The sequence below is a fragment of the Melanotaenia boesemani genome, chromosome 8 (genome assembly GCF_017639745.1).
Source record: "Melanotaenia boesemani isolate fMelBoe1 chromosome 8, fMelBoe1.pri, whole genome shotgun sequence".
In the NCBI taxonomy this organism is placed as follows: domain Eukaryota; kingdom Metazoa; phylum Chordata; class Actinopteri; order Atheriniformes; family Melanotaeniidae; genus Melanotaenia; species Melanotaenia boesemani.
Genome location: NC_055689.1, coordinates 24,203,563 through 24,217,164, shown reverse-complemented (window position 1 = coordinate 24,217,164; position 13,602 = coordinate 24,203,563). Strand labels below are relative to the sequence as shown.

Sequence of the window (13,602 nt, the reverse complement as noted above, 5' to 3'; positions counted from 1 at the left end):
TATTACAACATACAACTTTTGGACAAAGTTCTAAAATATCTTTTTTTCATCAAAGCTGCCTTAAACTTTCCCAAAGACATAATGAGGACAACATGTTTGTCCCCTTTTGTTTAGCCTTTGAAAGATCTAGACATCAAAACAGGTCTTCCTTACTGCAGTACAAAGTTGTTTCTCATCTTCATTAAACATAAAAAGCCTGTTCATTTATTCATTGTTAATGTTTTATTTCCAGTTAATAAGTCAGGGTAGCCACTTTTTTCTCAATCCTGTTTGTCTCAATTCAGAAAGGAAACCCAGAAGTATTGAATCTCAAGCCTGAAGTTGCTGTTAAAATGTCTGCTCAGCTGCTCAGTAGCATAAACGAACAGACAAAAAACTGTCAGTTGGGGTAATTTGTGCAAACAAAGCCAATCCCAGTCTGCACTGCTTGACCTGTAGGTTGTCCTCCTTCACCTCCACAATGCAGGCCACTGACCCTTCATTCCATTTTTACAACTGTGTTCAGTGTTTCTATCACTAGTTATATTCCAGTGAAGCATTAGTTGATGTCTCAGATGTTACCTGAGGAAAAAAAAAAAAACTAGTGTTGTTTGTTGTATGGGTGTTCTTTATTAGATTTCCTGAACAAATATACATAACATCCTTTGCTTACTTGACTGATATCTTTTCTTCTTTACCCTATGAGGTGCAATCAGTCAACCCCTCTGATTGAATTCCTCATGTAATTATAGGCTGAGCATATGGATTTTCCATAGAACTTGATTTCTCATCATCAGTGAATTGGGTGATGTGTAATGGCCTGTTAACACATGATGGATCTGCTCAGTCACTTATATCCCAGTTGGGACATGAATGAATTTGCTTACAATCAGAGATCAATGTCTGTGATGGTGACGGTGTCGGTTGAGCCAGACATTGGTCTATGAAACATACTGTAAGTAAAAACCTGTTAGCTTTTATCATATGATTAATGAGTTCACATCTTTGATGCAGAATCTGAAGTGTTGGTTTTAAAATGCAGACGGGGGATTTTTTTTAGCTTCTTACATGTCAGGGATTGTCAGAAATTGTTGCCTCATTTTGACAAAGTTATAGGTAGTTGTTTTATAATAACACCTAACTGTCAGTCTTTTTTTTCCAACGAAATAACATGTTTATTTAGCTTATAAGTGTTCCAGATAAATCCTGCATAAAGTGTGATGTCAATCAGAGGCCAATGCCGTGTGATGTGTTGGCAGTGCTGATAGTCACTTTCTGGTTTTCGTTGTGATGCTTCTTTCTTCCATCCAGCGCCTCATTCACTGTGACAGGTGCTGAGGAGAAGGTTTAGAAAAAAAGGGCATCTTTACCACTACAATCATCAGTGTTTTGACAAGAATACTTTTTTCAGCTGCCCCAAGCAGAGAGCTTGTTTGATTGAACTAGGTCTATGCCTGTCTTTTGACTTGTACACAAGCTTCCTAAACACATATTAAGATTTGACATGAGAGTAAATCTAAATTAGAAGACAAGTTTATTTTGGGGGAGGTGATGTTATTTTTGTTGCTAGTAAGTAATGACTAAAATTGGTCTGTAAAAAGCTTTTTTATTTGTAGCAATGCAGCTTTAGCTTTTTGTCTCTTTACAAGGAATTGATGTAGATCAGAGTGCTCACAGGTTAGATCGCATTCAAAACACTTCATGTCTTTTGCAGTATTTTTTTTTTTTACATTGTGTACTGTATTGTGTTCCTTATTGCAAAAATATCTTGTATGGGCAGCTAAAGCCATGTGCTCCTTGCCTCGCACCTTTCATTTAAAACAGAAAGTCTGTGCATTACAGCCATGGGAACAGAAATTTGCTTTCTAAGGGAGGACATTTCACTCATTGTACAAAACTCATTTCAATTCTGCATCATCCCATTACACCTCCACATTGATTGAAACTACTTCCATTTCCAGGATCAGCTGAATTTTTTGCAGTCTTTATGTGTGATGAAGCCAAAGCTTATGCTTAAAATACATATTCTGCCACACATTAGGCTATTCTCTCAAAACTGGAGGAGGCTGGGGATCACTGATTTTATTTACCAGTAGGATGCTGTTATTTTGCTTGATTTTATACCACTAAAATCTGTCTGATACATTTTTAGAATGAAGGAAAAGAGGGTCAGTTTGGTTGCTTGTGGACTACCATTAAAGGCATTGTAAGGTTGCAGCTTGAGCTTTTCTTCTTTAGTATGAGAGGGAACTGTGATGCTTATTTGCAGTTAAAGAAACAACACTGACGCTTCATTTATTTGGTACTGGGTTCTGAATGTATAATCAAGTAGCCGTTTTATCCCACTGCCTTAACCAGAATCCTTGTTTGCTCAGTCTTCCAATTTCTGCAAATGCCACGCGCAAACCTGACATTCTACTTCATTACTTTACCAACCCTCCTGTCCCTTCCTTTATCTACCCACTCATGTCACTTCTAATGGAATAATAAGCCTTCACACTCTTGGCAAGGCTTACATTGGTCTGTATGTAGTCAAACTTCCATCTCTTTGTATAGCTTTTGTGTTTTATGGTGCGACGTATTTAATATGATAACAATTTGTTCATCATATAGTTTGCTCTCCAACAGAGGCAGTGTCTCTTCTTCCTGCAGAGTTCTGAGGTTTCTGGTATGTTTTGGGAAGATGGATGGAGATTCATTTGGTTTCATTATAGCGCCTGACTTATTTATAGCCTGCCCATGCAGCGCCTCTTGGCCCACTGTGGCTTGGTAAAGATGCTGAGGGGCTGTGGCGTTGATGAAACATTCTTGTGTCCGGAGGGTTTTCTCTGAGGAGAGCACTGCTTGTTTAAGCGAGGGCAGTGAGGTGACAATACAAGAACCACAGGCATGGCCACTGAAATCTAATTCCACCAGCCCTGCCTAGCTACAGCATTCCTTTTTAAAAGCTTTCCCAAATCCACAGTCTTGCTCTGTTGGGTGTTGGGCTGTGTAGTGATACCATATATCCCAACAACATTAAAAAAAGAAATAATGTAGGCCGGTCTTATAAAAAGTGTTTTCCATTAAAAAAAAAAGTGAAGGGAGAATTTGCAGTACAAAAAAAGCACACTTGAAACACACTTTTATGTTAACTTGTGCAGTTTGGAGTTCCTCAGTACCAATCCCAAACCTTTATCTGGACCCCCCACCCCATCCCCACCCCTACAGCCTTGGAGATTACTGCTTCACAACCCTGGAGCAGGGATGCTGTCTGCCTGGTAATTTGATGGCTAATCCCCTACCTCTTCCCTACAAATCTCTTTCCTGATAAAGTGGCTGCTTCTACATTAGTAAACATGGGAGCCTCTGCTGTCTTTGCTGACAGTAAAACAGGAGAACTGGTTGAGGACAGGGGGGGGGAGTAGGATAACCAGTTTCTTCTTTATACTTTCGGAAACCCCTTTGCAGCCCGTGTTTGAAGATTAAATTTAAATGTCCCATTTATATCAAGGAAATGCCTTAAAAATAGCTGATAAGACAGTTTAATTTAATGAGGTAAATTATGGGTTGTACATTTTTGCACTTATTAGATACAGAATATAAAATCCCCTAGCTCAGTGTCTCATGAGGTTAGTGGATATATTGTTTGATGGTGAGCTGCAAACGCCTCAGATGTTTACAAGGAGATTTCAATTCATTGTTAATGCACATTTATTAGCTTTTTGACCCAAATAAGATATCCTAATGATTACCATGATACTTCCATGACTAGACACGATGCATCACTTGAAAGAAGTTCACTTTCTCAGATCTTTCTTCACAAGCTTGGGGCCTTCTGGATAGACTACAGAGACACTGAGCATAACTCCAGTGTAGTCTGTAGTCCATACGAGACTTTTATATTAGCTTAGGCAGACCCGGGCATTGGCCATCCCCAATGTGTAAATCAGGCCCTTGCATCCAGGAACTAGTCTTTTTATTTTAATTTGTATACTTTTGAATATCATTATCATTTATAATTATTTTACAATGATTTTGAAAGTAGCACTAAATCATCATAATTAGAATCAGTTCCTGCAGGTGCGCATTGGAGACAACTTCTGCAGCTGGATTAAACACAGTCTGACTCTTCCTTATAAAGTGTAGTAAGCCTCAATTACATTTTCATTAACAGTATTTTAGCATGTTAGGTTTTCTTTAAAATGAACTTGTGTGTAGGTTAGTGAGCATTCCTCCACTGTTCCTCTTTGACTGAGATGTAGAAATTTGTTGAGTTGCAAGATCATAATGAAAACATCTACGTTTTGTTGAGGTGATGAATATATCTCTCATGATATCACTGTTTAGGTTCTTTGATAAACTGAACTCGGTCATAGACAATATGTTGTTTATTAGTTGACTAAAGTCTGATTATTGGTTGGAATTACTAGACTGACTTTGTTATTCATAAATTATATGTTGTATTTTCTGTTAAATCTGTCGGGTCACAACTGATTTCCGCTGGATCCAATTTTACGTGTCGACATAAGATATATTTTTCATAGAAGAGGAAAGTATGTGTTTTTTAATGTTATCATGTACCTAATTTGCTTCAATGTGGGCCAGATATTGAAATTTTATTCTAGAATTTATTATCTCAGAAATTCAAAGTTCACTTGATAAACAGGACCCGCCCACAACAATCAATTGCGAGACCTGTGACTGTGTCCTGGCTCCGGGACTGAGTTTAGGTCATCTGCTGAATTTGGTTCCTGTTGTGATTGACAAAGCTGTAAGTCTGAGAGACAAAACTTAACGCCATCAGCTCAAAAACAGCTCAACCAGGTTAAACAGGACCTGGGAAGGGAGCATTTAACCAGTCTGCTGAGTGACTTCAACTTGATGACTGCAACAGTGGCTGTGATGGCTTTTCGTTTGTTGACCTGACAGAGGCACTTTAGGCGTCAGGGTGGATCTGGGGAGGTGAGTGACAGGATCTGTTCCTGCATGTCTTCCTGTATGTGAAGCGGCCGGTGTTCAGTCTAATCGTTGTCAGAAAGCGAGATGCCATGTCAGGTAGAATTTAGGAGATGTCTGTTTTCAGAACACTGGGAACCAGTCAAACATCATGACCACACAAATTAATTGAAGACTCCAAGTTTGTGGTTTTGGTTATTTTACTACATTACAGTTTTTGTCTCAGCCTTCCCTTCTTTTATCATACTGGGCCAAACGTTTGGTAATAGCTCTAATTCTGCTTTAGACTATTTTTCAGCTGGCGTTTGTAACATTTGTAGTAACCTGTTTTTCCTCGTTTTACTTTTTTCTTTTTTTTTTCTATGAATAGCAGTAATGAATGTTGTCATGATTACATCTCTGGCATCTTCAGTTAGAATTAACCAGCAACTGGAAGGACTTCAAAGTATCAATTTGCTTGATTTAATACATTTTATATTTGCACTGAATCGCTAGCAGAGCTCTTGCTGGAAAGTCTTTGTATTTAAGTGAATTGTCAAAGTATTTCGTAAGTCAGTAAAATTGGATGACTCAGACAACCCAGATTTTCTCTTAAGTTGATAGGTTCAAAAGATCTGTATGTAAAAGCAGAGCTTGTGCATGCTTTTATGTGATGTGTATGTATGTCTTGTTAGTCAGGCTACAGAACAGCAACTCTACTCCGGTGGTAATTGATAGTCTGGAGGCTGTCTCAGCTGCAGGTAAATCCTATCTGTGCAAAGGAAGGTGGGGTAGGGGAGTGAGTATAAATAAGTCTACCAAGGACTGAGAATTTCAGTATAACAAGGGGGTGAGGTGTTAAATATGGTAGAGACTTTTCCTTGCAGACACTTGAAATTTCTTTGAGACAGCGCAAGATTAAATGTACAACCAGTCTGCAGTTTCCTCAAGAAAAGTGCTCTGTATCCTACGCTGTCTTTATTCTGCATCTGTTGCTGGTATGCTACATTAACCATAGAGCAGTGGCTTAGGTGTGGCTTTTGCCTCTTTTGAAATGTATCTATCAGCCTGGTGGAAAAAATTTCAATACTATGCTTTTCCCAGGGAGACTGTAGGGAAGACAGAGCTGGAGTGGGGAGTGAGCCAGGGAGATTGGTCCCAGAGAGAGATTCATGGGTAGTAATGAGGACACTGGTGAAGTGCAGGTCAGCGTGTTGTGGCTCTGGCCTGTCAGTATAATAGAGCTTGCCAGTCAGCTGGCAATCGATTGTACTGCTCACGACCTCATCCGTCTGTTGTTCTTCACTCCTCCTGCTTGTCATCCTGCCACACAGAGATTGAGGACGAAGCAGATTCTTCCTCCAGACGACAGATGCAGTGTCCAGATACTTTCTCATTACCTGAAAGGTGGCCTGAGGTCAGGTGTTGAGGAAAGAAGGTCTGACTCCACCTTTCCAGCTAATGTAACCACAACAGACAACCAAGGAACATCCTGATTTCATTCTTGTTTATTTTTGCCTCTGGTGAGTAAGCAACAGTCAGCATTCAGTGGATTTATGGCTGCAACAAATTATGTGTGTATTAATGATGAAGAAAGCAAGTGTTTTTTAGTTTTAAAAAAAAAAGTCCCTCTACCTAAAGATGGTCATTGAGAAGTCTTAGTCTCCTCCTTGGCTCTTTTGGGTGAGAGGTTGCATGTAATGAATGGATCTAACTGGCAATCTGAAGTCAGATACACATCCAGTGACCACCAATCATGGTACCTACCATTTTCAGTATTATTAAAATGGGTGATGTGTAAACATTTACCCTTCCATACAACTGTAGAAATTAGAAGAATAAGAAGAGAAGGGAGAAGAAAAATATGATTTGTACTGGGGCGTAAACATATTAATTTCAGCTGTATCTTTCTGCATTTTAACAGGAGGATTGATAGCCTCAAGTGGCCATTAGCAGAACTGCTTTTTTGCACTTTTGATTAGCTTAATTTTTCGCCCTCTGAGGCTGCTTGGAAATTACACACAAGTACATTTACACATTATGGAAGAAAATTCAAGACATATGTGATTAATCCTTATTCATTACACAGTGCTGTGCCAAAGTCTTTAGTCACATCTGATTTCTGTATTCATTAAGGACACTGAACATGGGTGCATAGTGAAACAAGTTCAAACATAAATGGAAGTAAAATATATGAAGCAAAAGCAGTTTGGATAATCTAAAAAGTTTAATGTCAATATTTGATATAAGCACCTTTAATTACTAGCCCCGTCTTGACCCTCAAGTCTAGTCAAGCCTTCTTATAATTTCTTTAAGTAGTCTTCATAAATAGTTCTCCAGGCTTCTTGAAGGTCATTTCAGAGCTCTTCTGTTGATGTTGCTGCCTTTTGTTCCAATCTCTATCAAAATTATCCCACACTGCTTCAAAATGTTGAGGTCTGAGCTCTGGGGAAGATGCATCACTCCATAAGACCTGGTGCCACTGGTTTTCAGTCCAGTTCTTGTGTCATTTGGCATACCTCAGCCTTTTCTCCCTGTTTTCCTTCCCTGTAAATGACCTCTGGATAGCCACCTTTTGATGGAGACCATTTCAGTAAACGGTAGATTGGTTAAACTGCTGTGCCAGATGGATCCTTCAGGTCCTGTGTCTGGTCTTTCCCACATTTCTTAAGGACTTCACTTTCAGAAATTGTTAATCTCCTGTAAATAGTGCTTTTCGACCTTAGTCTGCTAATGACATGTCCGGTTTCCTAATTTTTTCCATGGACACATTTCACACCGTGCTTGAAAATTGTGTTATCCTGTTATTTTCCATACGTGCAGCGAATTAATTCAGAACAAATATTGTGTGTCTACAACTGATTTCTTAGCAAGACAAGGCGAGTTTTATTTGTGTAGCACATTTCATTTACAAGACTGCTTAAAGTGCTTTCCATGAAACATTAAAAGCCTTACAGCAATGTGCCGAATAAACATTAAAAATAGTGAAAATTACACTGAGAGAAATTATATAATGACAAAACTAGATCTAAAAGTGCATTTTAAAATCGTTTTTCTTTAAGTCTGCGTTGACACAACACTGGTTCATCTTTTGAATGATTCATATTTTAAGTGTTAAATAGCTTAAAAAAGCCTTCCTCTTAAAATGAGTAAGAAACCCGCCAATGTTCAAAGAAAAATGACCTTCAGAAAGTCATAAAAACTATTGCTCAAGAAGTCTTTAAAAAAATTGTCTGGCTCATTGGAGGCAAAACACTGTATATATAAATGAGGAAGGTATAAGACTTTTGCACAGTTACAAATGCTTGTGTCATGTTGGACAAAATGTATTAGTTACTAATTAAGCATACACATGCCAGGTTAGTTTAGAAACTGCATCTTGGTCATTTATTCCTACTCTACGTAGCATAATGGCTTTGTTTGATGAACACGGTTTAGGCTGAAACTTCCTACTTTTCTTGCCCTTTATCGACTGGCCCTTGCCAATTCTGCACTCATCTCTTTTACATTTTAAATCCTCCGGCCTCCGGAGAGCAATGGGAATATATGGTTCCATCTGCTCCAACAGGCTGGCTCATGGCTTAGACGGGCTAAGAGACAGACAAGGAAGCATGCTCTGGGAGAGAAGAGGAAACAGAGGGATGGAGGGAAACACAGACTGACAGAAAGACAGAACGGATTATTAGAATCTGCCTCTTTTCACTAGTTAGACAGGGACTGAGAGGGTAGCCGTCTGGAATAAAAGGCGGGACAGGAGTTGGATTAGGACCTTTGGGGGAATCCTTTTTTTGCAATAGCAACAAACGTATGCTGAATATGTTAGATCTAAACTGTTTCATGTTGTGTGCCTTTCAGCTTTCCGGAAGACACTTTTCTTATGAATAGATCCTAGTTTCTAAATAGAGCTTTATGCTTTGCACCTGACACCATAAGGTACAGTGTTTTCTCACCACAAGCTCTAGATTTTATAGGAGGGGCTTTTTGTCTAACCCTTCTCTGAATCAACAGAGTTTATTCTTCTGTTCCTCAGACCACAGTTGTCCCCTGTGCCTTTTCACATGCTCTGCCATAAGGTGAAACAGTAAAATATGTCAACATGGAGTTTGAAAACAAACATGGCACATAACATGAAAAATTATTGGACATAAAGTGTTGTAAAGTGAATGTAGTCCACAGCTACATCTCATCACCTCTGTGTGTAATGGTTTTATTTCCTAAGAGAACCTTGTGCCTGACAAAGCAGCATTTCAGAGGCAAATTTGCATTTAACAAATGTAGTGAGATAAGGAGCTGCTTGTGAGATTGCAGTTGGCACAAACCATTATCCATGGGAGAGTTTTGGAGCACTTTTTGGACAAATGGCTAATTGAAGCAATCTGGCTATTTTTATTCTCGGCCAGTTTTTAATTTCCTTAGGTTAAGCTTGCAAATCCTTATTTCTAAAGAAATATGAAATTGTATCTAGAAAGACAGGATGTGCTATTTTGATGAAGTCCTTGACAAAATGCTTTTTTATTAAATTGATGAAACATCTTGCAAAATGCATTACTGATTTTAAAAGAGACCTGCTTTATTATCTCCAAAAAGATGTATAAAAAGCAGAGAAAGAATGGGGAGGGGGGGTCTCTGCCAGTCTTACATCCTTATACAAACCCAGTCTTTGTAACTATTGTTGCAAACAATAACCAGAGTTGCTGCTCTGTCATTGAGCACTAAGGCCACAGCTTCTTTCTCATGTCGGCCTCTGGAGGGTCCACGATGGCCAAAGCGCTTCACCCCCAGCTCTTTACAGTTACTAATCTGGCCTGACACCAAGCTGATTTACAATACCCCCTACTCTAAGCACTGACTGGCTGTAGGTAATTGATTTAGAACAGTGGGGACACCTGCTTAATAGCATGAGGCTCTTAAACCACCCCCCCCCCCCCCCATCCCCCCCCACCCAAAAAAAAACCTAATCATCTTATACAAAGTTTCATCCAATAAAGCTATTCTTTAATGCCACCTTTTGAACACAAATGCAAATGTTTCCCAGAAAACATGCTGACACTGGTTTTTATATATTTTTTTCTTTTCTTTTGTTTAAAAATGCTTGATTTTTACATTGTTTTTTCCTCTTTCTGGTTGTTGAAAATCCATGTCTGTCCGTGGATTGAGCCTGAACAACTGCCTCTGCTTGGCAAGCTATTGATTTGTGGAGCTGTGTATTTGCCAGTCTTTCTGCTCACATGCCTTCACTCTGTTTGTCTTTTACTGGCTGAGACGGGGCTTTCTGCCTAGGAGGTGATGGGGGTGGGGGAGTTGAAGTCCTCTGCCTGGTGTGAAGGGGGGAGTCCGTGCCTTCTGTGCTGCCTGCCTAGTCATTTTATGGCACCATCTGTCCGCAAGCAAACCGTCAAGTGGTGACGTCTTAGCTCATCTTTCTTCCTTGGCAGCGTGAATTTCCTTGTGATATTTATGTGCATCTGCTATTGAAAGTGTGTCTCAGTTTATGCAGCTAACTTAATATTTGGCCATGGCACAGAACACATTCTTAATTATTCATTTTCATTTGTTAACTTTCAATACAAAGAATTATTAAAACCCCTTTTTTAGTCTTTGAAGTAGAAGAGGATTGTTGGCATCATACATCTACACTGTCCTGATATATCATTCATCATTTTTAGACACTTAAATATAAGACTGAAGCAATGAGCAAATCACAAAGAGAATGATTTATAAGAAAGATTAATAAATAGTCAGCACTAATCTGCTACCTTTTCAACTTTCAGCATGTTTCTTGACATGTTTATCATTTACACACCAGTGTTGGCTGAAGGCTTCCTTGCATAGCGATGATGAGTAATTGGAGGTTCTTGGGTTACAGTTAAATTTTACAACTGTATTTCCAGGGCAAGACCAAAATCTTGAAGGCAGTAACTGATGCAAACAAGCAAGCAAGAGGCAAAACACAAAAACAACTTACAATGAGTCAGAAAACAGAAGGAAGCCAAAGTAACAAAAGAATGATTAGAAAGCTTAAATACATAGTAGAAAAACAATCTGTCCATGAAGAAAGAAAACTGGGAAGTATATTTACAAAGTAAAAAATAACTGAAGTATGAAGGAAAATATAACTCATGAATCTCACGTGTCTACTACAACAAAATCTTTCATAACTGTCAAGTGAAAACCCCAAACCATGACAGAATCAGAGGCTCGGCCTTGTGGATTAGCTAGAAATCGAGCCACCAGCCTTGCGATCAGATGAAAACCCGTTCTCCTGCCTAAGCCACAGCTCTCAGTCTCCGATATTGAAATGTAAATGGACTGGATGGAATTAAAAATACACATTTCAATATTTATAGTGAGGTGTAGGTAGAAAAGGTCCTTAGATCAGAGTCTGCTTTTTGAAGCGAAATAAAATGTGTCTCGCCTGTTGTGTGTTTGTGAGACTCATGTGTTAAACATTGTTTTTTTTCATTTAACTTCATGGTTTTATGAATATTTCAGTGGAATTTCCAAACTGAGCTAGATTATTTTCCATATATCTGAGGTTGGTGCTACTGTACAGAAATCTACTTCATACACTTAATTGGTTTGGGTATCCACAGCGTTTCTTTTATTTGATGGATGTCTGCTTCACATTGAGCCTGTTTCTTGATTTATTTGCAGGCCTTTTGCTCAGCGCTTTGTATTGCAAGCCATTTTCTCCTTGCTCTGCAGCACAACATCACCAATAATCACTCCTCAATAAATTCAAATGGAAGTGGCACTCTGGTATGTCTCTTCTAGTCTCTGTAACACGTATTGGTGTAAAACAAATCACCTTTCATTCCTGGATTGATTTGCAGCTGAAAAGATTGGTACGGCCCACCAAGACGTGAATGTAAATCCTTACATCAGGGAAAATTTATGGAGGTGCTTAAGATGTGTTAAGGGTTCATTCAGCCAGACTAAATGTCAATCGACTTTGTATTATATGCATAAAGCCAATATCCAAAAGTCATTGTATTCTGCTCAGAGCCAAGTTAGAACCTGTGTCAGGCATTATCAAGAGTGTGAGGCTTTAAGCCCAACTCTCATGCGTCACAGATTACATCACATTGCGTCATGGAGACTGTAATATATTTCAAATGTTTGCATATATTTTAGATGTCCTTACTTATTTGTCAAGCTTTGATAAATCACCCCTTATGAGTTTGTTTGAGTCATCCATGCAGGCAGACACTATGCTCGTGATTTATTTCACGAGTCCTGTCATTGTAGGTCACCATAGTTCGTGCTCCTTGCTTTCTATTGCTCAATTTAAGGAAGAGTTCCTGTCTGTTATAGGTGTCTCTCACTCTCTCAAGCTTGTGTTCGGCAATAAAGCGTTAACAATTAACTTTGTGGAATCAGCTTGTAAACAGAAGTGCTGTAAAACTCGATAGGTCACAGGACATTACACTTTGTTAGGTGAATTCAATGCAGGGTCTTGTTGCAGTCCTGTAAAAAAACGACATGCACCATCAAGCCTGTGGATGCAACAAGGCTTTTGGAGTTGAAAGGAAACCCCTATTTGGTTACGTTACATTTTCATATATATATATATATATATATATATATATATATATATATATATATATATATATATATTGGGCCTTGTGGGTCATGGAAAACTAATAAAGGACCAAAACACTGCTGTTGAAAATCAGCTTGTAACTGCGTTTATGGAGCCATTGCAGTCTTCGCAAATACAAACCTCTCTGGTCTGGGTTTATCACCCCCAGAGACGGCCATGATTAGCTCCCCACACAGCTAGCTATATATCTCAGCTGTCCCACCTCCTCGCACTCAGGATGACCCATTAAATAGAGTTGGAGAAATAGAGAGAACATGAGTAGGAGGGAGGGAAACGACAGAGCAGAAATGCTACCTGTAGTTAGTGTAATGGTGGTGTTTACTCAGCCTCTGTGCTCTTTTGGCGCAGCTGTGTCCTGCATTGTCTGTCTGTAGACTACCATTCTTTATGGGTGGCCACTCCTTTACCACACACATACACAATGGGTTAATAACTTGAGTGACAGGCACCTGAAGTGGGAGGCAAATAAGCAAACAGGATAGGTGTGCGTTAGGTGTGCACACTTGCCCTCCCTGAAGACCTGACTCAACAGCTCTTTTGTCCTCCACATTTTACTATTTTAGATGGTCCTACCTAATTTTTCCCTTATTAATTACTTCTCTAAATCTCGTGGTCTTCTGCCTGTTTGTACAATTTATATACCGCACTCTCTGTATGTCACGCTCTGTATTCCTGAGAACTCCCCAAACACTTAAGAATCTAAAGCCTCTTCCTGACAGATTAAGCGTGGACGTCCTGTTGAGTGGGAGATAGAAGGTTTAGCCGAGTTCAATTCAGTGACCTTGTCTTCTCTGTCATGGTGTCTCTGCGTTTAGACAAGATGTTACCACAACAGAATCATCCCCCCCTAATAGGATACGTGATCTTGACATATTGACAAATTGCGGACCCAGTGTTGCACCATAAATAGTGTTCAGCCTCACTGAAGACCTCTGAATCAACACCCACACCTCCAATTTGTGGAGTGAGTTTAAGAAGTCTGGGGATGTTATGAGTGTACGTCTTCCCAGATGAGGAAGTTTTGAATTTATTAAACACAGCCTCCCCCATGCAGTGTTGATTCACAACATGTCCTTGAATGAGGTGGAGGGTATGAAGGAGTC

At 39.3% G+C, this 13,602-nt stretch overlaps 1 protein-coding gene across 17 annotated transcripts in view; it reads left to right on the top strand.

The window, feature by feature from the left end:
* The window catches only part of LOC121643850 (receptor-type tyrosine-protein phosphatase F), a 181,148-nt gene that overhangs the window by 44,524 nt on the left and 123,022 nt on the right, over positions 1–13,602 (top strand). The gene's annotated exons all lie outside the window — the stretch shown is intronic.